Genomic DNA, 27,102 nt, shown 5'->3' on the forward strand with positions numbered 1-27,102 from the left:
GGTTGGTAGTTAAACTATTGGTTCAAGCTCCGAGTTTGACAATTTGACTACATTTCATCACCATTCGCGGAGACATCATCAGTGCATTTTGAGTTGTGCTTGTCCGTCAGAACACACGTCTTTTAAATACCTTTTTATGAAATGCAAATTAGACTGAATGCTGTTTGTTCAGATATTTCTGAGTCATGGTCTGATTTTGGACTGTTTGATTGGCTGGCTGTTGTGGCCGGGCTATAGTTAAGTATCATCTATGTGATGCAGGTTAGGATGAGAATTGAATCTGAGTGCTTCTGAATCATGGTCCTTGTTTGATAGTTTGAATGGCTGGCTGTTGTTACTGAGAAGGGTGCCTGTTTGTTCTTTTTAAATGCTACCTTGGGGATCTTGATGATACAGTTCTTTCATTCTAAGCAATTGATGGACTGGGTCAATATCAATGTCTCTGTTTATTGACTTATTGGTGGAAAACAAGTTGTCTAGTAACAGGATTTGCCAACCTCCTTAAACATGAACATGCTGGATTACAGCTCCCAGAATTCTAAGCCAGCAAGTGGGGAATAAAAGCAAAAGAATGGGAAGGAAAGAGAATGTCCCATTTGCTTGGCTGTCATAGCTGAGACCTGCTCTCTGAAACTGGAATTAATTCAAGTTAACTCTTAAATATTTTTATTTGTATCTCCCCAAAATTCTGAAGTGGTCATAAAGAAAACTGGAAATAGTACATCCATGAGTGTTGGCGTTTGGAGGTCTATACATATATTTCTCCTAAATATAACAGAATAACAGAGTTGGAAGGTACCTTGGAGGTCTTCTAGTCCAACCTTCCTCTCAGGCAGAAAACCCTATACTATTTCAGACAAATGGTTGTCCAATCTCTTTTTAAAAACCTCCAGTGTTGGAGCATCTACAACTTCTGGAGGCAAGTTGTTCCACTGATTAATTGTCCTAACTGTCAGGAAATTTCTCCCTTATTCTAAGTTGCTTCTCTCCTTGATTAGTTTCCATCCATTGCTTCTCGCCCTGCCTTCAGGTGCTTTGGAGAATAGCTTGACCCCCTTTTCTTTGTGGCAGCCCCTCAAATACTGGAGCACTGCTCCATCATGTCACCCTTAATCCTTTTTTTCTCTATGCTAGCCATAGCCAATTCCTGCAAATAGTTCTTCACATGTTTTAGCCTTCAGTTCCCCAATCATCTTTGTTGCTCCTCTCTGAACTCTTTCAACATTTTCTTACATCGTGGCAACCAAAGCTGGATGCAATACTCCGAGTGTGATCTTATCAAGGCATTATAAACGATACTAACACTTCATGTAATATTGATTCCATCCCTCTATTGATGCAGCCTAGGACCGTGTTGATTTTTGGGTGGCTGCAGCACACTGCTCACTCGTATTTAAGTGATTGTCCACTAGGACTACAAGATCCCTCTTCCAGTTACTAGTGTTGAGACAGGTACAACCATTTTCACTGATCTCCAACAGGGTTGCTGGATAGGAAATGCAAAGTCCTGTAATTAAACCCTGTATTTGCTATTATGACCAATAGCGGCATGACGTTTTATGTTAAAACATCCATAATATTTTACACTGTACAGTAGAAATCGCACATACATACACAGATAACTTCAATGAGTTTGCTTTCATTCTAATAGCTAACCTAAATCTCCATTAACACAGCTCTTCTTTCATACAACAGAATCCAAATGAAAGAGTCACTAGAGAAATTAAGTCATTGAATTGAGGGGTCCTTGGTGCTCTCTAAGTGCAATGACTTCCTGCAGTGACTAGCATTGGTGATGTTCTCTGGTTTGCATAAGGAAACATCCACAAGAAAACAACCAAGTTCATATTGAATTAGACAAATGGGAAAAATTGTGGGGAACAAATTTAAAAATGACGCTATCAGTTGCATACAAGGAAAACCAGTACAAAATGTTTTACAGAAGGCACCTGGCACCAACAAGGTTAGCTAAAATCTCAACAAATACCTCCCCAAAATGTTGGAAATGCGAATCAATACACGGAACATATTACCATTTATGGTGGACCTGTGAGGAGGCTAAAATTTTTTGGAAAAGGATCAAAAATTGGCTGGAGGCAATAACAGGGGTTAAAATAGAATGGAAACCTGAAGTTTTTTTATTAGGAATAATGTCTGAGAAATACAAAAAAGAAGTCCAGTATCTAATACCACATATAATTATGGCGGCAAGGATTGCCTTTGCCCAGAAATGGAAAAACAAATTAATTCCAAGCGAAGATGAAATAATAAGAAAGGTTATGGATTGTGCTGAAATGGACCAACTAGCTAAAGGAATCAAGGGAAAAGAAGAATCAGAATTCTACCAGATATGGGATAAATGGTATAGGTTGATGGAGGAAAGAAACAAGAATCAATGAAGGAATATAACAAAAGTAAAAATAATAGTTATGAGTAAAATAAGAGGGTTAAGAATGGTGAAATCCAAATGAAATACAATAGAAGGGGAAATAATATAAGGTGAGCGGTATCGATTGATAATTGCTATTAGAAAGAACAGGAAGCTCCTGTTCGTATTGTATTGTGTAAATGTGGTGTATGTCTAAGTTTTGTGTGTGTGTATTTTACATGTTTGTTAATAAAAAATAAAAAATTACACACACACAAACACACACACAACTAACAACCAAGTTCAGAGAGCAACAAGGAACACTCGTTTCAACCCTGAGCTACAAATATTCTCCTTTTTTTGGCACTACATACTGTATGGGCTTCAAATTGAGGACTGTTTTTTTATATTTACCTGTTCTTATCAAAATGGTTGAACCTTTTGATTCATGGTACATGGAAAACCCACAATGCAACTTACAAACCAAACAAACCCAACTTTGCAAGATGGGAAACTCCTTTCTTCTTGGACGAAGGCAATCCTGATGCCCACATCTGGGCAATTCCTGCCAATGAATTTATGTAGAATCAAGGATGGCACCAGTGGTGGGTTCTGGATCCCGTGCCAACCGGTACAGTTGGAATGGGCCTGGCGGCGTCCACAGCGGAGCATCGTGCAGGTGCGGTAAGTGCCGTGCGCATGCGCAGAAGTGCTGAAGACTTAAAAGACTGGTAAGGAGCTCGGGTCGGTGGGTCCTCCGGAGCACCGTACCGGAACGGTATCTGGTACTCCAGGCAGGCTCTGGTATGCCCATACCAAGGCGTACCGCCTACAACCCACCACTGGATGGCGCAGTGGTTAGACTGCAGTCCTGCAGGCTACTTCTGCTGACTGCCGGCTGACTGCAATTTGGCAGATTGAATCTCACCAGGCTCAAGGTTGACTTAGCCTTCCATCCTTCCAAGGTCAGTAAAATGAAGACCCAAATTCATTTGGGGGGAAACAGGCTGACTCTGTAAACTGCTTAGAGAGGGCTATAAAACACTGTGAAGCAGTATCTAAGTGCTATTGCTATTACTTCTCTCTGCAGGGAGCAAGGAAAGCATGGCTGGAAGAGCCGAGCAACACCTGAGAAATAAATATGTGGGTCCTTTTTCTTCTGTTCTCCAGATCCCACTTTTGTCTCAGACAACTTCTTCAAAACTAGACTTTGGATGATGTAAAAATCACATGCACATATATCTCAAGTGGTCCAAAAATCTGCAACAGCTTTTGCCTAACGTTTGGGTAAAAACTTAGGCATGAAGAATTTCATTAAGACAGAACACCAGAAAAGCAAGACACGGCTCACAGACCCCCAATAACAGCTCTTGTCAAAGTCATTTAAATAAAGATAATTACTCTTCAGTGAGGAGAGTTTTCAACTTCCAAATGCACTGAGCACAGCTGGATTCACTTCTCAATAAATACACATAGGTTCATCTTGCAAGAAAATGTTGTACATGCCGTAGAATTGGCATAGAGCAGGGTTTCTCAACAACTCAGCAATTGTAAGATGTGTGGGCTTCAACTTCTAAAATTTCCCAGCCATTTTGGATTACAATATGTACATGTTCATAATATTATTTATTATTTAATTATTTAAGGAGGCTTGTCCTTGCTTCATTGATTATAGCAAGGCGTTTGTGTAGATCAGAGGTGTCAAACTGGATTGCTTTGAGGGCCAGATCAGCATCGTAGTTCTCCTTCGCCGGCTGCCAGGGTGGCGGGGTGTGGTGGTGGCAGTGGTAGACAGGATGGCTGCCTCCTGTAGCACCTTGCCAGCCAAAATGTTTTCAGCTGGCAGAGTGCTGCAGGAGCAATAGCAATAGCAGTAGACTTATATACCGCTTCATAGGCCTTTCAGGCCTCTCTAAGCGGTTTACAGAGAGTCAGCATATTGCCCCCAACAATCTGGGTCCTCATTTTACCCACCTCGGAAGGATGGAAGGCTGAGTCAACCCTGAGCCGGTGAGATTTGAACCGCTGACCTGCTGATCTAGCAGTAGCCTGCAGTGCTGCATTTAACCACTGCGCCACCTTGGCTCTGGAGGGTGAAAATGAGGTGCGTGGGGGGGGGGTAATTGTAATTTAATAAATTTATATGCAGCCCAATCCCATAGGACTCCGGGCGGCTTACAAAAACAAGACTAAAAGATAAAAAGTTAAAATAACTTTGCACACAGCCCGTTTTAGCCACCAGAGACACTGTGGGTCGGTCCTTTGATATTTCCAGGATGGCCCTGTGGGCCGTATTAAAGTCCCCCGCAGGCCTCATCCGTCCTGTAGGTCTTGAGTTTGACACCCTGGTCAGTGACGGATTAAGGCTCACTGGTGCCTTAAGCACTGACAAATCTTGGTGTCCCCCCCATCCTTCATACATACTGTACAAATCTTCATTGGGTGTTTTTTCTTTCTCATCTTTGTGGTGCCCTCTTGGGCCTGGTGCCCTAAGCACATGCTTAGTCTGCTTAATGGTTAATACACCACTGCCCCTGGTATAGATCATGCTTCAATACGGCATATATTACGACTAACATTCGGTTCACCCACAAAACCATGCTCGACTAAACCGCGCCCGACTAAACCGCGTCGCTGATGTCATCAACAGGGCGACAACAGCGCGGAGACAGAAGCACGCTGTAAACCCTAAACCTAAAATTAACCACTAAACCTAAACCTAACCCCACTAAACCTAATCCTAAACCTAACCCTAAACCTAACCCTAAACCTAACCCTAAACCTAATCCTAACCCTAACCCTTAACCTAACCCTAACCCTAACCCTAACCCTTAACCTAACCCTAAACCTAACCCTAATCCTAATCCTAACCCTTACCTTAAGTTGAATCAACTTGCTTTCAAAGCGCTATTTAAAGCACCCTTCTTTCTCCGCGCTGGCTGTTGTTGCCCTGTTGATGACGTCAGTGACACGGTTTAATCGGGCGCAGTTTAGTCAAGCGCGGTTTTGATGGGTCACACTAACATTCATCCAGATCCAGCCATCATTCTTCTGGGGAATCTTTAGTATAAAACAGGTACCCCAAGAATGGAATTGGAAAAAGAGAATAAAAGAACGAGGGAGACAGGCACATGGGTGCCAGTGGTGGGAAACGACTGGTATGCCCTGGTACGGGGGTACCGGTGCTTGCTGTACAGTGCTCCGGAGGGCCCACCCACCTTACCAGTATTTGAGCCGATTGAGGGTTCCGCGCACACAGTGTACGGCACCTGTGCGATGCTCCGCCGAGCAGCTGGAGTGTTGCAGAGCGTCGCGGGTGGTAAATATGCATAAGCATGCTGCCCGTGTGCTGCGCATGTGCATGTGGTGGATGCCCGGCCCCGTTGCACCATACCAGTTGCAACGTGATCCGGAACCCACTACTGATGGGTGCCGACTGGAAACCACAACAACATGATGTCATCATCGTAGCCCATTATATGCGGCAAATGCTGCGTTTATGGAATCTGCATAATGTTGTGATTTTACAATATCACTTGCTTCCCTCAGTCCAGAGATGCCCAAGCATGGATCTTTTTTTCCATGTTAATTTATAGCTATTGTATTGTCAGGTTTGAGGAGATGACAATGGGAACCAGAACTGGAGTTCAAAACAATTTATTTCATTATCTGAAAGTAATTCAGAATAGAAGATTTAGAAGATCTCATTATAAAAATAAAAAATGGAAAGCAAAAAAACCTCCAGGATTAATGTTAGAAGACAAAGGTGATGCCAATCGGCATGCTTAGTGAATTTGCAGCTGACAATGAATAAGTGGAAATAATGTTATTTTCTGGGGCTCAAGAATACATGCAGATAAAGAGCCCAAGGGAGATTAATTCTAAGGAGGGAGGTACTGACAAAATGAGACCAGATCATAAGGGATAATTTTTTTTTCCTGACAAAAGGATCAGGCCAGATAAAAGTAAGATTGCTTTCTAGCAATAATCTATGACAAAAAGAAGATGGGTGTACTGAAATGATGGAGTAGCACCATAAATTCAAAGAAGAAGTGATCAATCAATCCATAAGGCGCCACGAAGACTAGAAGCTCCCTGGTGGAGGTGATCAGAAAGCAGAAACACTCATATTTCCAATAAAATGGCCTGGGATGTGATCAAATGACTCTAAATTATTCAGGATTAAGGTGAAAAGAAACCATCAGCAGGTGAAAACCTGAAAGCTTTCCCCAAAAGCAGGACCTCTTGTTTATTTCTGTTGTTCACCTTCCTCTTTAACAGTTAATTTTACCTACAGGTTGGGAGAGGCAGGAAAAAGGAAGGTAAGTTGTCAAAGGAGTTAAAAAAAACAAACCAGAAATAAACAGCTGAGCTGTCTCCAGGGAAACTTTCAAAATTCTCAATAACTCACAGTGGAGGCTCGGGATTTTTCCATGCTTACAGGAGGCTAATGAGCACCAAAGGCCTAATGCCTCCAGTGCAGACAGTATCCTGTTGATCAAATGCTTAGAAGAACTAAAAGTCAGACCGGAAATTTCACCAGCTGATTGTACGGAGGTGTTTAAAAGGGAAGAGTCAAAAGGCTGATTGCAATCACACAATCACAGCCTTGGCTCTTTTTGTGATATGCACAGAACAGGGTTTGTTTGCGATTGTGGCTACCATCTTGACGTTTTTTGATTCCCTGCAGGTCCTCTGTCCCTGTGTATTCACAGAGAAGGGTCAGAGGGGACAAATCTCTTTTGCAATATAGAAAAAGAAGTGTGTCTCTCAGGGCAGATGTGCTTTTCCTCCAGACACCACTGGGCAAGTTTTTGATTACCCTCCAAAAAACCCGCAGATGTGTCTACAGTCAAACTTAACAAATAATAATAACAAAAACAAATGTGTTATTTTACATTGCGTTGTGTTGCGTTGCTATCTTAGGTTAGGTTAATGGTTAGGTTAGGTCAGTGGTGGGTTTCAAAATTTTTTAAAACCTCTTCTGTAGGTGTAGCCTGCTTTGTGGGAGTGGCTTGGCAGTCATGTGGCTGGGTGGGTGTGGCCAACTTGTAAAATGTGGTGAAACTCACTTAACAACGCTCTTGCTTAGCAACCAAAATGTTGGCTCAGAAACTCTAGCATTTGAAGCACGCAAGTCTTAAAGCTGTCAAGTTATAAGACCCTTGCCGCCCTAACTCTTTAGAAAAAAACCCTGGGATGTTTAAACTTGACAGCTTTAAGACTTTAAGGTTTAAATAGGACTCTTAGAGGCGGGCAGGGCGATTGGTGAGCCAGCCAATCAGTGAGCGGGGGGTGGGGCGAGTATAGTGCGGACGGGCGGGGGGAGGGAGCTGGAACCGGTTCTAAATGGCATGGTAGATTTGTGGAACCTCTTCTATAGAAGAGTTTAGAACTGGCAGGAACCCACCCCTGGGTTAGGTTAGGTTAATGGTTAGCTTAGGTCCGTGATAGTGAACCTATAGCCCATGTGCCACAGGTGGTACACAGTGCCATATCTGTGGGCACATGAGGTGTTGCCCTATGTCAGCTCCAGTGCACTGGCCAGCTGATTTTCATCTTCCGGAGGGCTGGGTGAGGCTGTTTTAACCCTCCCCAGGATTCAGGAAAGCCTTGAGAAAAGTGAAGTCTGCGTGCATGTGGGGGGGAGCACGAGGGGTGTGTGCACATGCATGGGGGGAGGGCATTGCATTATGGGTGTGAGTGTGGGCTATCGCGTGCACGCCCTTTTGACAACCGAGCAGAAAAACGTTCACCATCACTGGGTTAGGTTACATAAGATAGGCTAGATCAGTGTTTTTCAACCACTGTGCCGTGGCACACTAGTGTGCCGTGACATAGTGTAAGGTGTGCCGTGGGAAAAACACCCGTCGGGTGTTTTCAGCGGAGCTCTTCAAAACAAGACTTGTTGAATTCCGCAGGTTTTGAGGCCATTCACTTCCAAAAAAAACCACTGCTTCCCCCAATAAGCCCGCCGTTTCGGGAGCGCTGCAGATTGGTCTGCTTGACAACCCCAGCCGGGGATTCCGGGATCGCGTTCGCGGCACCACGCAAATGCCCGCTGACTTGCACCTGGCTCCTCCAGGCTTATTTCCCGGCAGAGAAATCAGGACAAGGAGATTGAACGCAAAGCAAGAGGAACGAAGCCAGCACCCCTGCTTTCCTAGCAATGTCTCCTCCTCCTCCCTGTTCCCGTCACCCTCCCGCAGGCAGATTTTGGCCCAGACAAGCCGACGGGGCTCTTCTCGTCCCGGGAAGGGAGGAAGGGAGGAAGGGGCAAGGTTCAAGGCAAACTCGGGAAGGGGGAAATCGCAAAGCTGGAACGGGAGACCTTCCGCGATGAACACGAGCCCAAAGGGGCAACTCCGCGCACGAGCCTCGCCCTGAACCCTGAAAGGCAGAAGACCGCAGGACTCCCATGCGCTCCCCCACCTCCAGCAAAAGCAGCGCAGACGCTGCTCTCTTCCCTGCGCTGCCTCGGAAAGGGAGCCCAAGCCCCGCCGCCCCAAGCGCAGTTTCTCCCGCGATCACCCACCTCTGCCGCCTCTTCCCTGCGGCGCCTCGGGGAGCAGCTTTGCTCCCCCCCGTCAAATTCACTGGACTCACTCCTGTAGGATGGCTCCGAAGCTAAAGCACAGGCTATACTCATGCAAAACAGTTCCAAGATTTTCAATGTCCTCAATTGGTCCTCTCCCAATACTGTTCCTATACTTCAATGATGCTGTTGTTAGCTTTCAGTTTTGGAATAATGAGTGAGGAACTAGGTAATACCTACCTCATACCCTTGGATGGATGCTAGCATTCTAGGAAGTATAATCTCAAGAGAGTGGATTTTAAATGGATAAATTGATTTATACTTCACAAAAGACAATTGCAAATTGAGATAATTGTAAATTGAGAAGATATAGTCAATATAGGCACAGAGTTAAATATTTTTAACATTTTCTAATGGTGGTGTGCCTCGTGATTTTTTTCGTGAAAAAAGTGTGCCTTTGCACAAAAAAGGTTGAAAAACACTGGGCTAGATAGTGGGTGTGGCAGTGCTTGGAGACAGCAGAATAGACGAGAAAGAACTGGAGAAGATAACAAAATACAAACACCTACAAATAGTAATAGAATGGCTGTGGCAAAGGCAAGCAAGGGTAGTACCAATAGTAATAGGTGCTGGAAATACTATTATTTGAGGGTGAAGGCTCATTCTCCGAGCTTGTGGGGTTCGTGTCCGAATGTTTCATTACTAAGCTTCGTAACATCGTCAGCTGAAAAAAAAAATGCTGAAAAAACCAACCCACAAGCTTGGAGAACAAATCTTTACCGTCATCCTACAGATATTTGTCACTATTGCAATTGCTACCATTTATTTGGCCGAAACCTCTGAAAATCCTGGATGAGGTCAATCGATACGAGATTTCTTTCGAAAGAATGGGAAATGCTTGAGAGAGACAGCAAAATGGCCCTGAGGCATTTTCAAGTACATTCTGTAATGTATTCTATTTGTTGCATTGGCAGTTCTGGTTCATCTGGAACAAATGGGACTATTTTTCAAAACCAACCCTGTTGGCTGTTTTCACAGCAAGATCTCAAGGTTAAAGAACACCCATCGTGAGATTTACACGTACAGTAACAGGGCATTGGAAAGTATGGCGTGTTTCATTTTATGAACTCAGTCAAAGCCTAACAATGCTCTTCCGCAAACTGACACAAAGCATTGATACTGTCTGTGTGAGTATCTTTCCAACTATTTGGATGAAAAATACCAATAAATATTTGCTTGATGGGTCTCAACTCTTCTGTGTCAGTTCCAATCTGTGAACAGAAATCAGTGAAGCTGAATTGAACTTTTCTTTCGGAACTTTCAGTTCTGGAATCTGTTATCGAATATCTCTCTCTTCATAATAAATAAGTCAGACCTTTTATTTCATGGTAAGCAGAGATGGGTTTCTACCGGTTCGCACTGGTTCGAGCGAACCGGTAGTGGTAATTTGGCCTGGGTTGCAGAACCGGCAGCCACCTAGGCTGGCCACGCCCCTGAACAGGTTCCCCAGCATCTGCTGCCGTCATGGTTTTTATTAGATTTTCATGGTCTTTGTGCATGCGCAGAACAATTTACAGTGAACTGTGCATGTGCGAGAAATGCACATCTAGCGCGCACATGAAATGAACCAGTACCAACGCCAGTAGGAACCCACCCCTGATTGTAAGATATAATTGTTTCTTCCCAGCACTAATTCAAAAAGTCTCTAATAGCTGGATTTTGTGACTTTGAAATGTAATTTTAAAAGGTGGTTAAATAATTATTTACTTCATTGCCTACACTAATCTGCCCATGAAGTTCAAGGAGTTATAATAAAATGAATTACTGAGGCACATTATTCGTGCGACTTTCTTATTAGAAATGGCCTTGGAAGAATTAAATTTGCCTTGCTAATGGGACGATTTCCAAAAAAATGTCACCAGGGAAACATAAAATGTCACATCCCTTTAAATAACTGCATCACAAAGAGCTTTGATAAGTACCCCCTGCTCATTTACATTAAGAATTAGGGAGTATTTTATCAATAGGTTACAAGGATGACACAACTAAATATATTTGTGAAGCAAGGGCATCTGCAGAGGGTGCCTTCAGAGGGTGGCTGTGCCAGTGCAATTGTATGTGTACTATAGGAGGGTGACACACTCACACACAAATAAATTGGAGCTTTAATTACACCTTCTTGATTTTCTTCAATATTTTTTAAACACATCATGCAGAAACTCCTGTGAAGTATACCCTTTAAATGGAAAACCTCCCCTCCTTAGGTAAAGATAAAGGTTCCCCTCGCACATATGTGCTAGTTGTTCCCGACTTTAGGGGGCAGTGCTCATCTCTGTTTCAAAGCCAAAAAGCCAGCGCTGTCCAAAGACGTCTCCGTGGTCACGTGGATGGCATGACTAAATGTCAAAGTTGCACGGAACACTGTTACCTTCCCATCAAAGGTGGTTCCTATTTTTCTACTTGCATTTTTTATGTGCTTTCGAACTGCTAGGTTGGCAGAAGCTGGGACGGGAGCTCACTTCGTTATGCGGTGCTAGGGATTCGAACCGCCAAACTGCTGACCTTTCTGTTCGACAAGCTCAGCATCTTAGCCACTGAGTCACCGCGTCCCTTTCTTAGTAATCAATATTTATTATACCACGATTCTCAGGCAATTTGGGATTGTCTGCATTCAAATGATCAGATTAGCAAAATGCACACGTTGCAGTTTAAAGGCTGCAATCTTCTTGTTGCTTTTTCATTCCCTCCAGGATGCAAGCAGCCATGCAACTATGGAGACCATGATGACTAGGCCCTTGCTGGAAACCAGCTACTATAAACAAGATCCCAAGAACCTCTTTATCTTAGCTTCTATAGAGTTGCATATAAGGAGATGCTATGTTTAATTGTGGTTTCTTGAAATCTTCACCCTTTCATACAAGACACTAGAGGTGTTTAACAGGAGTCTTGGAACACAACTTCCTGCACAGCCTAAAATGGAATCCCCATCACATTGAAGTGACGAACCAGTATTTTTCGTTCAAGTTGTCTGCATCTCTACATGCCCTAAGCCAGTGATGGCTAAACATTTTTGGCTCCCATGCCAAAAGCAAAGGGAGTGCAGGGTGGTCGTGCACGGGCATGTCACACACATAATGCTATGTGCAATCCCCCCCATGTGCATGCCAGTGCTCCCAGCGCTCCCCCGCCACTTTTGGTGCACTTTTTTCGCCCTCCCCAAGCTCCAGAGGCTTTCTAGGAGCCTGGGGAGGGTGAAAAACCCCATGCGGTTCTGCTTCATCGTTAAATCATCTTTCCACTCAGCCTCCAGCCTCCATTTTGTCTCCAGTGCCTTTCTCCCAACTTGGAACTGAACCAGATGGATATTTCTTCCAACACCTTCATGGAGCTGGGGTGGGCGTCGCCTGCGCATGACGCATCCAGCCCACAGGTTGTCAGTTTGACACCCCTGCTGTGTGCCCTTCATCAAGGGTAGTTAAATATGAATAAACCCACACAGTGAGGAAATCTAAGCAACATAGTAACCTTGCATCAGTGGTGGGTTTCAAAATTTTTTGGAACCTCTTCTGTAGGTGTGGCCTGCTTTCCGAATCCACTGGTGGAATCTCTTCTAACCGGTTCGGTAGATTTGACGAATCGGTTCTACCGAATAGGTGCGAACTGGTAGGAACCCAACTCTGCCTTGTATGTGCTCTACCCAGATGTAATTCCTACCATGTCCAATGGAATCTGCTCCTAGCTGCGCATGAAATTGTTCTTGAAATAACAGAAATGGAATTTGAGAAGGATGGCTAGGAAATGATAAGCCACATGGTCAAGGTGGGCTTTGTGTTATGGATGTTTTGAGAGTACAGGATCGAGATTTTAGTCACCTCAAAAACAGGGCCCTCTAATTTGCTTCCTGTGCAATTAGATAAAAGCACTGTTGAACACTGAAACCAGGGGTGTCCAAACTTGGCTGGGGAATTCTGGGAGTTGAAGTCCACAAGTCTTACAGTTCCCAGGTTTGGACACCCATGGTTGTCTTAAAGTCTTAAAAAACACCCCCGTTTTAAACCATTTGTATGGAAGTTAGCTGTCGGAAGTTAGCACCCACCCCACTCCTAGAAAAAATTAAATGTTTTAGGAAATATTAAAAGGACAGAATATTTCCCCTAAAAGGGGGGCATAAACTCAGTCCCCCCTTTTGCCAATGGGCCATTAAGGCCTAGGCCAGTCTATTCTACATCTACCTCCTCCAGGCAGAGCTATAGGAGGAATTGCCCAAAGTCCCTTCATTACATCATCGCCCAGCAAGAGTCAACCAAGCTTGGGACTCAGGACAGCCTACAGAGCTGCCCCTGCATGGCCCCATGGGAGCCTGACAACCAATCAGAGCACAAGCTCAAATTCAAAAGCCCAGAGAGAGCATAAAACCCAGGCACTCTCAGCATCTCTTCCCTTTTTGCACAGGACCTCAAACCATGTGATCCACCATTAAACCATCTTTCCAAGTAGCCTCCATGTTTCCAGTGTCTTTCTTCCCACTTGGAACTAAACCCAGATGGACACTTCTTCCAAAACAGCTTTAAAAAAAAGCTGATTGTAAAGAAATCTTTCCACCATGACAATCTCTCTTCCTAGGAAAAAGCTGGGTTAGATGTTCCTTAGATTCCAAGAGGTGGTTTATTAGCCAGCACTCAAGACTTTTCTGCAAGGAGGAGACATGCTATTTAATGAGCTAATGAAATCTCCCGGCCAGCTGACCACAGCACAGCTGGGATTGAACGCTGGTCAGGTTAGACTGGGTACAAATGAGCTTAGGTTCTGAAGGAAAGCAGTGGGGGTGGTAAGGAAGTGCAAACTGATTTTCTAAAACGCTTTTTTTTATCTAGTCAAAAGATCCTCTCCTTGTATCTGAAAGGCAATAATCTTTTGTAATGCAAATTAACACTTTAATTGGTTTTATGTCTGAATGCAGCCATGTTCTACAAAGTAGTTCTTTGCAAACTCATCTAATGAATTCATTAGCAAAATTTGTTCTGTTCAGAAATCCGGAATATATTCTTTCTTTAACACTGTTAGAAGTTGATGCTGGAATAACACCTCAGGATTGACTTAATTTTGACTGTTTGGGAACTGTTTGCAAGATGTCAACTAATCAGACACTGTAAGCATTGCATTTGCGGCAAAGGGGCTGTCTAAAAACATTTCTACAGAACCTCTGTAATACATGCATAAAATTTCATGAATGTTACATGATGAATAAAAAAACTAAAGATAAACTTCTTTTCAAATTATTCATTGTAGCTGGTACAGAGCTTCAATCAGACTTGTAAATAGCTATTCAGAGCTTTTATAGATTGGGAGACAAGATGAGAAGATGCTTCAGGCCCATGATAAATCATAAAAGAAATACATGTGGGGTGAAGCTGTGAAGATGGTTACCAGTATTTGCAAATGTTGGTATTTGGCTTTACACGGACATCTGCCTTCCAATTACTTCAACTATAGGGACACAGCTAAATGCCAAAGCAGTTCTAAAATATTAGTTAATTAGCATATACTATGCAAATTATTCCATATGCAAATAACTTCCATTTGGACAGTATATAATGGCACAGTCAATTTAGATCATCAAGACTTGCTGGTTCAATCTGTAAACTATCTTAGCAAAAAAATTTTTTTGCTAAGATAATTTTTTTTTGCTAATTTGGCAAAGCTTCTTCTCCGGTAACATTATAGTGCTAACTAGGGCATACAAAACCTTTGCCAGACCAATTCTCGAATACACTGTATTGGACATTAATTCAATTGAGCAGAGTCCAGAGGTATTTCACGAGAAGAGTCCTCCACTCCTCTACTCACAATAGAATCCCTTATGCCGCCAGGCTTGAAATTTTGGGCTTGGACAATCTGAAACTACACCGCCTACGGTCTGAACTAAGCATAGGACACAAAATTGTCTGCTACAACGTCCTACCTGTCAACGACTTCTTCGGCTTCAACCGCAATAATAGACGGGAAAACAATAGATACAAACTCAAGGTGAATCACTCCAAACTCAAATGCAGAAAATACGGCTTCAGCAACAGAGTGGTCAATGCCTGGAATGCTCTGTTGTTACACCCTCAAACCCCCACAGTTTCAACCTTAAGCTGTCTACCATGGACCTCACCCCATTCCTAAGAGGTCTGTCAAGGGGGCGTGCATAAGCCCACCAGCGTGCCTACCGTCCCTGTCCTACTGTCCCCATTTATTTGTATTCATTTCCTTTGTTCATGTCAATGTTTAGACTTATACCTGCTATCTTGTACACGTTTGACAAAGTAATAAATAAAATAAAATAAATAAAATTGAATTGTTGCATCAACCCATGTTGCTACTACTCAGCTAAGGTACAGCATGCCAATCAAAAAAATGAATTGTTACTTAATAATATCGTCACCGACATTTTGATTCTTAAAATGCAAGATGAGTCTGCAACAGATACATTTTCCTCCCTGAGGTCAAAAACAAATTAGAGCTTTCCTGACAAAGAGCTGGGATTGCAAACAAAAAACACACACACATACACACACCGCTGCTGTTTAGCACCTTTTAAAATCCCAGCCACAAAAAATTACAATGAAAAGATAAGCAGAATTTTTGCCTCCTTCAACATTTACTTGCCAAAGTGACTGATCATATTCCATAGAGTGAGGAAAAGATTATGGAGGCTAATTCTATCACAATCACAATCAGCTAAATGAATCTCCATTCCCGGAGATCGTTGCTCTCAAACAAAGTGTATGTTTGTGTGTGTGAATGAAATATACTACTCTCACTCTTCATGCCTTACTAATAACATTCCAGATCTATCTTGCTGACTATTGAGGCGAGTCAACCTTGAACACTAAGCCTCTGCTGGACCATTAAGAACATATAATATGTAAGGTTTTTTTTAATTGCTCGGGGGCTCATCCTAACAAGCACACGACAGCTTGTTATCACAGAGAAAATAGGTATTTAGCCTTAAAAGCAAGTTCATAGAGAATAAAAACAGAGTTCAAAATGTTCTCCCAATCTTGAAAAAGCTAAAAGGGGTCTGACCCAAATGGGAGACCACCAGATACAGTTTCTCACCCTTTCCTATAGTAGGAAGTTAAAAATAAAAATAAAAGCCCTGGTAGAAGGCAGTGACAAGCCAATTCAGTTCTGTTGCCAAGAAAGCTGCACGAATGGCTCCTTTCCAACCAGTAGGACAGGAGCTTGACTCAAGGGAGGACAGCTTTTGATAAGCCTTTGTCCCTCTGGTGTGGATTAATACCATCTACAAGTTTTGTTTTGCCCACTTTTATTGTCCTCTTTCCCAGTTAAAGCAGAAGATGCTTCTTTATCATGTAGGAAGTCAGCGCGCGCGCACACACACACACACACACACACACACACACACACACACACACACACACGCCTTCCTAGAAGAATGAAATATTCTGGGAAATATTAAAAAGGCAGGATATTATACTTCCCTGGATGAGAAAAGGAGAAACATGTTTTTAAAGACAAAGCAGCTTCCTACAGCTCCCTGCCTATGTCCCCCTTCAGCTCCAGGGTGATGGGATAAAGACATGGCCCCCAGGACATACAAGGATTAGCTCTCTACCCATCTCACCACATGACACCCAGCAAGGCTCAACCAAGCCTAGGACGCAGCCTACAAAGTTAGCTAAGACCCCCGCCCCCTGGGAGTCTGACAGCCAATGGGATACATTTCTTGTACAGGAACAGGAAATTCTAAGGGAGAGCCCAAGAGAGTGTATACATCTATCTCTACCTCTCTCACCATTTTGCCCATGTGGTCCTCTCCACCATTAAACCATCTTTCCAAACAACCACCATGTTTCCTGTATCTTTCTCCCCACTTGGAACTGAACTCAGATGGACATTTCTTCCAACAGTGAGCTAGGGCTGCGGAGTCACCTGCATTCGAAAGGCCAAATATAATGGACCACTATTGAGAACATCTGAAGGGAATGAATAACTGTTCCTGGGATCAGGTTCACCAGCTACAGGAGCCCAGAAAAAGACACAGCAACTCCAAGGTTTCCCAACAGATGTTGGATGCCCCTTCAAATCCACGTGTCTGTTCAGTTTTGTTACCCTGCCTTCATCCTACAACTTCCTTTTTTGTTACTGCTCAACAGCTGCATTTGGATGTGAGGACCAACCTGCCCTGCTCACTGCAAATTGACAGAGAATCTACAAGGCAGCAAGAAAGCAGGAAAAATTAAAAAATCAAGTCAAGGAATGCAATTGGCGGCATTATTCTTCCGAAGCCTTTTACTAAAGCACAAGAAACCTGAACTTCCATTTTAAGCCACTCTTTCTGCACACTCGTTCAACAGTTTAAAACTTGCTAGAAGCAGATTCAAAATTAAATTTCCTCTTTGCCAAATTCAGAGCAATGAGAAATGAGTAAGGGGCAGCATGTCAGTCCAGAGTGACACTTTGCTTCTAGTTCCATGCCTGGTTTGTATCGTACAACACAAACCAGATGGAATGACAGAACTATATCTTGATGAAAGATCCAATTAAATACGTCACATAAATTAACTTTCCCCAACATCTGTCCTCCAGATGTGATCAACCCCATAACTCCCATCCTGAAAAAGCATTTACAAAAAGTTGAAATATGATTGCATGTATGCCAACTATTAAGGCAGGTAACTAGTTCCTAAAAAAAAATATTTCCCCCTTATTTTGTTTAACCTCCAACTAAAGAAAGAGTTCTTAGAAAGGTAGACAGATATTATATATAATTTAAAGCAATTACGGTAGCTATCCCTGAAAGTACACTGCCTTAAGATACTCTGAGTAAATGTACAGAATAAATTTAAATGACTTAAAACAAATATTCAGCCATGAAGTTCAAAATCACTCCAGTTCCTGTTGGAATTCTCCCTGGCTGGCATATCAATCTACCAAAAATAAAAATACAGACAGTGGTAAGCCTTGGTAAGTGTTAAGATGTATAGACTTCAATTGCCAGAAATTCCCCAGAGAGCAGAAGAAACACTAATGTAGACAATGATGAGTGGCAGATTTTTCTCGCTTTTCCATATCAGATACTGTAAAGAAATCAGAGCAAGAGAAGAAGCAAGTGCTCTTCAGCTAGATAATCATGGCACCCCCATTCATTGGTGTGACTATAAATATCAAGCCCAGACAGAATGATAACCAGAACAATCTTAGGGTCACATTGTCATGGAAACACTAATGAGCTCTCCAAGACACCAATGATTAAGAATGGCAAACATTGAGTCATAAGTCAATTGTACAGCAGAGCAGGCAAGAAGACAGAGGTTTCGAGGTAGCAAATAATTTTGCTAACCTTGCCTTCTGGAAGGTAGAAAATAACAGACGTAGGCTGGCTCGCTGCCATCCTTTTTCAGTTTCTGGAGCTACCTATTTTCATCTTCTTCAAGTCTGCTTGGAAGATTTTCTTAGCAGCCCAGAATCATTTCATGCGTGATGGGTGGCCGTATAAATTTACCAAATTAAAAAGAGCTCTTTAGGCTCTCGTTAAAGCTTTTTAAGATCAGGAGAAGGGAATAAAACCTTCACTAATTTCTTTCCCCGTCTTTTCCTCTTTCCACTAGAGAACAAGCTCCGCATTGCCCAATCTCTTTGTCGGAAGAACTGACCCTACGCAGGAGGTCTTTAAATGACATCTTCCAATGTTCTTTTTCTAAGACTACTTCAAAGGAAAAGGCTGGAGGTGGCTCTTGATATAACACTGGTTAGCAACACAGTTGTCAGCTGTACCTTTTCCTACAATTGCACAGATGGTTCTGCAGCTGTGGTCTAACCCTGAAGAAAGATGGGCTTGGCATCAGGAGTTGCCGACTTGTTATAGGTGCATGGATTTCTCTTGACTCAAGAGCTATGATGCCTCTAAGTTTGCAGTGCGACACTGCCCTGGAGAAAGTTATGCTTTTCTCGTAACACAAGTCCTGAAAGCAGGGATGTGTGTGGTTTTAGGATGGGGTACTTGTAGCAAATGAAATGTTTAGAGGCTTACTCGCATGTGATTTCGAAGATCTGCTTCAGTAGGCAAGCTCTTCTTGGCTGTCCAATGGCTACTTCTAGCTCAGGGGTCAGCAACCTGTGGCTCTGGAGCTGCATGTGGCTCTTTCATCCCTCTGCTGCAGCTCCCTGTCACCAGTCGGCACCACAATTTTGAGAGGAGCTTCCGGTTGGGGGGGGGGAAAGCAGGGCACGCCAGGAGGAGATTCTATGGCAAGGGGCAGGTTTTCCAGTCAGCTCCACAATTGATAGGGCTTTCGGTTAGAATAGGTAGAGGAAAAAGGATGCTGCACTAGGAGGAGACTCTATGGTGGGGAAACTGGACTTCCGGTCAACTCCAGAATTGAACAGGGAGCTTCCGGTTAGGACCTTTGTGGCTCTTTGAGTGTTTAAGGTTGCCGACCCCTGTTCTAGTTGCTACTGAATCTGGGGCTTGAGCTGGACTCCTTAATTACCAGTTTCTCATGGGAAAACTCCTGGGAGCTGCCCTCCTCTGACTGGCTTCCCTCCTCAGCTTCCTCTGAGCCTGAGTTTAGTAACCTTTCAGAAAATGCGGGTTCAGAAACAGCCCGTCCAAGAGGCCACACAGGAACAGGGAGATAGCCCAGGGGCCCTGTCAGCATGGGCTACTTAGAATGGCTAAGCCTGCCTTTCTAAGCATTCGGCTAAACTTGGCTTAAGGAGAGGGACTGGTATTTATTTTTGCCATGGGGAGGCAACAATTCGGTGGGAATGGAAACCATTCCCATAGCCCCCTCTCCTGCTTAAATGTTGGTGCTCCTCACAATGGCTCTAAGACGCCCTACTGGGAGGAGCAAATATTTGTGTTGGCTTGGAGCTACCAAGTTCAAATCCATCTGCTTAGCTGCAGAGCTTATTGGACGCTCCATCCTTTTCCCGTTTATCTGGAAGCGCATGCAAAAGAATTCCTCTCCTAATACATGCATTTTGGAAAACAGCCTGGGTGGTCCAGATTGGCCAGACTTCTGAATTCTTAGGCTGGAGATGGATGGACTCTGATTGCAGCAACTCTCCTTCTCTCTCTCACTTTGAGAAAGGGCAAAACAACAACTGCAAAGACATTCCAGTAATCCACCCTCTTAACCCCACACAAGAACTGTTCTCTTCCCAAAGGGGGAGGTGGAGAATTTATGTATTTGTTATGAGCCGCAGTGGTGCAGTGGTTAGAATGCAGTACTGCAGGCTACTTCTGCTGCCAGCTGGCTGCCTGCAGTTTGGCAGTTCAATTCTCACTGGCTCAAGTTGGACTCAGCCTTCCATCCTTCCGAGGTGGGTAAAATGAGAACCCAGATTGTTGTGGGGCAATAGGTCAACTCTGTAAACTGCTTAGAGAGGGCTGTAAAGCACTGTAAGTCTAAGTGCTATTGCTATTTAGTGCAGGACAGTTGGAAGGGACCTTGGAGGTCTTCTAGTCCAACCCCCTGCTCAAGCAGGAGACGCATGCTATTCCGGACAAACAGCTGTCTAATCTCTTCTCAAAAACCTCTATTGATGGAGCACCCACAACTTCTGAAAGCAACCCATTCCCTTGATTAATTGTCCTCACTGGTAGGAAATTTCTCATTATTTCTAGGTTGGATCTCTCCTTGATAGTTTTCATCTACCATGTTTCCCTGAAAATAAGACCAGGTCTTATATTATTTTTTGCTCCAAAAGATGTATTTTTGGGGAAATATGGTACTAATTGCATCCGTCTGGTTGATGATCTTAACTGGGGCTTATTTTGGGGGTAGGGCTTATATTACGAGCATCCTGAAAAATCACGCTAGGTTTTATTTTCCGGTTGGGTCTTATTTTCAGGGAAACGGGGTATTACTTCTTGTCCTACTGAAGGTTGCTTCTCCACTTTGACAACATTGATAGATGAACTTCAACTCCCAGAATTCCCCAGCCAGATTTTGAGAGTTGAAGTCCACCAGTGCAAGTAGTCCATCTTTGAGAAAAGTGCAAGTAGTCCATCTTTGAGATAAGCATATATTAAGGAGTTGAGAACTAACTCTCCTTTGGTCAATTTGGTTTCCAAGGTTGAGGAAAGAATGATTTAAAAGAGCAATGATTTAAATAATAAATGATCCAGGGCAACTGAATAAAATGGACCCCCTAATTTCATTGGGGGCAGACTTATAGAGGTCTCCTCTATTTCTGCATCTTGCTTATGGCAAATCAAATCCAGCAACTCATGTTCTTGGCAATAGTTACACTTTTCTACTTGATTTCCCCCCCTCCCCCCAATCTTCCTACCTAGCCCAGATTTCATCTCTTAGCAAGCATGATCTTATATGGCCAAAAAAGTCAAGATGATGGCAAAATGCTAGTCAAAATTCTGCCTAATGTATATAAAAAAACAGAGAGCTTCAGCTGTATAGTTATGGCCATCACGACTTTTCTCATCATACCCTGTGGATATCCATGAACCTTGCAATTTCCTAATTCAGATACTAATAAGATATGGTACCCTTTGCATGCTGAGCCTAAAAATCATCAATCATTTGCTGCCTCCTCATTACTTCTCCTTTCTCCCCCAGCTCTCATCTTTCTTATATCTTTCCAACGAAAAGAACATTCCCACAGAATTATTGCTCGGGTTTTTAAATTGTATTCTCAAGACTTTTTAGATTTGTGACTAGTGAAGTAGTAAACTGAAACCCTCAGCCTGGCTGTCAGTTTACTACTGTCCTGCTGGGAAAATTTATCCTTGTTGACTCCACGGATGTTCTGGGGACACACAAGAGGGACTAAAGAAAAGTGCAAATAGTCCATCTTTGATATTTGATAAACATATATTAAGGAGTTCAGAACTAACTCTCCTTTGGTCAAGAAGATGGGGCCAAATTTGGTACAGGAAAGAGGTACCAAATGAATCAAGATCACACGCAGGCTAGATCTGGCCAGGACCGCAAAGAAAAACAACTCCAGAAAAATGTAACACAAGGTTTATGCAGAATCACAAGACTTCTGCAAAATCCATTACAGTACTAGGCTGTAAGGGGCTGTAAGAAAAATAAAGGAACCAGACTCTGCATGCTTGCACTAATTTAATAGAAGTAACAGAACAACAGAATTGGAAGGGACCCTGGAGCACCTCTAGTCCTCCTGCTTGAAACTTCAGTCATCCCAGATGTAGAACAGCATGCAAACTTGTCAACCTCCAGAAAAAACCTGCTGTGTCTGTCTGTCTGTCTACCTGTCTCTCTCCCCACTCTCTCAACACAAACACACATAAATATAGAGGGTGCTAGTTACAACTTCTCTTCCCCATTCCTGGCTGGGGAATTCTGGGAGTTTAAGTCTACCCATCTTCAAGTTGCTGTGGTTGAGAAAAGTTGGCCAGGGCAAGAAGTTAAGGGATGGAAACTTATTAAGGAAAGATCCAATCTAGAACTAAGGAAAAATTTCCTGACTGTGATAATTAATCAGTTGGAACGTCTTGCTTCTAGAAGTTGTGAGTACTCCATCATTGGAGGTTTTCGAAAAAGAGATTGGACAGCCATTTGTCCTGAATAGGACAGGCCACCTGCTTGAGCTGGAGGTTGGAGTAGAAGACCTCCAAAGTCCCTTCCAACTCTGTTATTTGGCTATAATGTTATTTCCGCGTTGACAACTTTGTAAAGGTGCCTGTTGTAGAAATGCTGTATTGTGTACCGGAGTCTCAGGCCATCTGGTGACACCTTTTCAGACTAAACCGCGTGAGTTTAAGTGAACTACAGGTAGCCCTTGACTTACAACACTTCATTCAGTGACCATTCGGTTACTGAAAAAAGGGAGTTATGACTGTTTTTCGCACTTGTGACCATTGCAACATCCCTATAGTCACATGATCAAAATTCAGATGCTTGGCAAGTGGTTCATATTGATGATTGTTGCAATGTCCTGGGGTCACCTAATCCTCTTTTGAAACCTTGAAAGTCAATTGAGGAATCGCACTCAACAGCCATATTACTAATTTAATAAATGATTCACTTAACAACTGGGGCAAGAAAAGTTGTAAAAACGGAAAAACTCATTTAACGAATGTTTTACTTAGCAACATAAGTTTCAGGCTCCACTGTGGCCATATAAGCCAAGGACTACCTGTACCAAAGTCCTAATTTTTTTTAGGTCACCTGGAGCCACTAACTGGCCATGACATAGGTGTTTTCAACCCAAACGCCCATTGAAGGACAGGTAGTCCTCACCTTAAAACCACAATTGAGCCCAAAATTTATGTTAAAGCGAGAACTCTGTGAAGTGAGTTTGCTTCATTTTACGACTTTTCTTGCCACATTCGGTACATGAATCACTGCCGTTCTTAAATTAGTAATGTGGTGGTTAAGCAAATTTGGCTCCCCCATGGACTTTGCTTGTCAGAAGGTCGCAATAGGGGATCGCATGACTCCGAGACACCGCAACCATCATAAATGCAAGTCACTTGTCAAGCATCTGAATCGGGGTGAAATTCAGCAGGTTCTGGAGAACCGGTAGCGGAAATTTTGAGTAGTTTGGAGAACCGGCAAATACCACCTCTGGCTGGCCCCAGAATGGGGATTTTGCAGCATCCTTCCCCCAGGAGTGGGGAGGGAATGGATATTTTGCAGCATCCTTCCCCAAGGAGTGGGGAGGGAATGGATATTTTGCAGTATCCTTTCCCAGGAGTGGGGAGGGAATGGGGATTTTGCAGCATCCTTCCCCCAAGGAGTGGGGAGGGAATGGGGATTTTGCAGCATCCTTCCCCCAAGAAGTGGGGAGGGAATGGGGATTTTGCAGTATCCTTCCCCTGCCACGCCCAACAAGCCACGCCTACAGAACCGGTAGTAAAAAAATTGAATTTCACCACTGATCCAAATGTAAATCACGTGACCAGGGGGATGCTGCAACCGGTCTTGTACAAAACATGGTCCCAAGTCACTTTTTCTCAGTGCCGTTGTAACTTTGAACGGTCACTGAACAAACTGCTGTAAGTCGAGGACTACCTGTAACGACAGGGGTCGAAGCGGCACCCATCGCCTGATTCACCTTCTAACCAGCCTCTAGTCTACTCTGGGGGGGGGGGGGGATCCCCATCCCAAGTTTCCCCGCAGGCAACGGGGAGGCTCCGCGAAACTACTTCCAACTCCCCTGTCTCTTGAGGCGCGGGGCTCCGGTTTCCACGGCGAGGTGGGGAGGTGGGTGGGGAAGTTTCCATGCAGGCTCCGCAGCCGCCTGCCCGGGGAGCCTCTTCCCAACTGGGCGCGAGCCGCGAAATTGGGGCGGGGCAGAAGAAAAAGCAGACAGCGCCTGGGAGCCCTTGAAGAAAATCCCCCCCCAACGTCTCCGCCTTTCCCCTCGCCCGGCGCTGCCCCTCCCTCCCTCCCTCCCTAGCAGCCCCGTCCCGCCGATTCCCGAGGCGTCTGCGGGCAGCGCGAGACCTCCTCAGGTGGTGGGGGGGGAGCGCCTCTCGAGAGGGAAGAGACCAAAAAAAAAGGGGGGGTTTCCAAGAGCGGGGAAAGAGTCCGAAGAGCAAAACTGAGGCGTTTGAAACATCCCGGCTCCTCCCTGGGGCAAATGTTGAGGGACTGTTCCAAGCGGAGACTTCGGAAGATGTTGCTCTGTTCGCGGAGGAAAGGCGCTCCTTGAGGTGTTTTTTTTCTTTCTTTTTAACCATAAGGGTTCTCTCGGGAGGGACTCCATCCCCCTCTCGCGGCGTGATTTCCCTCCCCCCTCCCTCCCTCATATACATACACGCACGCACAACACCCCTGCGAGGTAGACTGAGCCGAGAAAGGATTTAAAAAAAAACAGAGAGAGAGAGAGATAAAGGATGGCTCTGGGAAGCCGCCCTTTCCCCGCTGGTCTTTCTTCGCCCGACGGAGCGGCGGGACGTAGAGGCCCGTCTTTCCCCACCCTCGAAAGCAAGCAGCCCCAAATTGCGAGATGGCGGGAGGTGGTGGTGGGGGGCGTCCTCCCTAACAGCGCGCGCCAGAAGCCCCGCCCGGCGGAGGGAGGGAGGGAGGGGAGGGGAGGAGGAAGGGGCAGCTGAGAGGCGGCGGGGAGAAGGGAGGTGGGGGGGGGGAACCCGCGGAGGCGGCTCACCCACCTGAACGGCAACCTGGTCCCCCGGCGGGAAGCGCTGGAGCCAGCGAGCCGCGACATCCCCGCCGGCGAAGGAAGCGCGACTGACTTCGCCCGCGCCCGCCTGCTTTTTTTCAGCCCAGCTCTTTGCCGAGGGCGGATCGGGGGCGCCTCCCCGCGCGGGCAAAGCGACACCCCCTGCCCCTCCCTTCGCGCCCGAGCGAGCCGGAGGGGGTGGAGAGAAAGAGGAGGAGGAGGAGCGGCGCGGCAGCCGGAGGAAGCGTGCCGCCGCCTCGAAAGCGGTTAAGCCGGCGGCGGAGAGGGGCGCTCGGTCCCTTCCTCCGCCCCCTCTTGCGAAGAGGACAATGGATGGAAAGTGATCAAGTGGCAGATTCAGCCTAGAAAATGAGGATAAATTTTCCGACTTCGACCCAATGGAACGGCTTGCCTTCAGAAGTTGTGGGTGCCCCATCACCCCCTCTCCCCGAGGCTTCCCAGAAGACCCTTGGACGGCCACTTGTCAGAAATGGTGTAGGCTTGAGCAGGGGGGGTTGGGCTAGATGACCTCTAAGGTCCCTCCCGACTCTTGTTATTCCCCTCCCGTCAGCTCTGGGGAATCGGACCTCAGCGGGACTTACTTTCCGAAGCGGCGGGCTGCGCCGGAGAGGGAAACCTTCTTGAACTCCCGAGTGGGTTGGCGGTTAGCCGGCGGGAAAGCCCTACCCGGCTTCCTCTGGGTGCCAGATGCGGTGCCAGATGTGCTCGCTCCGAAGCAAAGTGCCGCCGGCCTCTCTCTCCCCCCCCCCCTCCGCTGGCTGCAGGCGCGGGGAATGGATCCGCTTTAGTCTGAACGGCAGAGCAGCCCAGTCAATCCTGCGGCCGAAAAGAGACGGTTCAACGCAATGCTGGCTCCAGTCTCCGCTCCGTAGGAGGCCATGCGATTTTGCAGGGAACTCTTAATCCCCGGGATTGTGGTCTCGACTGCGGTTTTGAAAACCCACGGCATGCTTCAGACTCGGGTGCCCGGTCGGTGGCCCGTCCGAGTTTAGTTAGCGACAGTTTTGTGCAAGCTCTGTTGCAAGCTTGAGATCCGTAGGAGGGGAACATTTGGTGACGATTAAAGGATTGGGAAAAGCCCTTGAACTCCCAATTTGCCTTTTTCTATCAGCGCGTTTCTTTTCAAGGGCTTTTAGGCTGCACCCGGATTCTTCTAAATTGGTTCCACAAATATATATACACCTGCCTGCTCTCACACAGCCCATCCAAACCTATTCTTTGCATATCTGTCTGTCTGTCTGTCTGTCTGTCTGTCTGTCTGTCTACCTACCTACCTACCTACCTACCTACCTACCTACCTACCTACCTACGCCAAATACCATCACGAAATCTCCAGAACTGTAAAGTCTACAAACTTGAAAATTCTGCACATCTGTTCCTCTTGGCTTCTAGGTGCTCGCTAAGAAAGGATTTGTCGAAATGGCCATCAGATCATTAGTAATTCTTAATTACTGTATAACACGCTATGATGCTAAGAAGTTAGACATTCTACTCCCCCTCCCCACCTGAAAAGAACTCTGTTCCAACTGCCAGTTGCCCAACATTCCATTTACCTCAGTTCAAAGTGGCAGACATTCCACTCCTTCACTCAGGAGCAGTCTGGGGCTCCTTACATTACTACAGTATTACAGTACATTTTGGTACCTACTTAAAGTAACTGAGTTTGAAGGTCATCTAGTCCAACCCCCTACCCAAGCAGGAGACCCTACATCTGCCTCTACCTAGGATCAACTCAACCTCCCGATTGTGAGGCAAGAGCTCCACCTTTAGGCCACCCCAGCTGCCTCACCAAAATGTCTACGCCTTCCACCTATGGAACTGTTTCTGGACTCAAGGCGGTGGGAGCGATATTCCCTTATGTGTTTCAATCACCAGCTACCACTGAGCCAAGGGATTGTGAACCAAATTTCTCCTGCATAACCCGATCACATAGTTTCATCGCGAAGCGATGGTATCCAGCTAGTATATATTAAATGCCATATTGGAGTGTGTAAAAGTATCAGTGATTACATTATGATAACATTTGACCAAGAAACAACAACATGAT

At 44.9% G+C, this 27,102-nt stretch overlaps 1 protein-coding gene across 3 annotated transcripts in view; it reads right to left on the reverse strand.

Annotated features, from left to right (window-relative positions):
* SHISAL1 (shisa like 1) overlaps positions 1-25,127 on the reverse strand; it is a 109,714-nt gene extending 84,587 nt beyond the window's left edge. For all 3 annotated transcript variants that reach the window (XM_087722213.1, XM_087722214.1, XM_087722212.1), the window contains exon 1: positions 25,024-25,127. The gene's annotated coding sequence lies outside the window, so the exon portion shown is untranslated. The remainder of the gene's footprint in view (positions 1-25,023) is intronic.
* Positions 25,128-27,102: the final 1,975 nt, after the last annotated feature.

This window comes from Thamnophis sirtalis, unplaced genomic scaffold (assembly GCF_051295495.1).
Source record: "Thamnophis sirtalis isolate CommonGarterSnake01/CBP01778 unplaced genomic scaffold, rThaSir2_p1.2 scaffold_9, whole genome shotgun sequence".
Taxonomy (NCBI): Eukaryota; Metazoa; Chordata; class Lepidosauria; order Squamata; family Natricidae; genus Thamnophis; species Thamnophis sirtalis.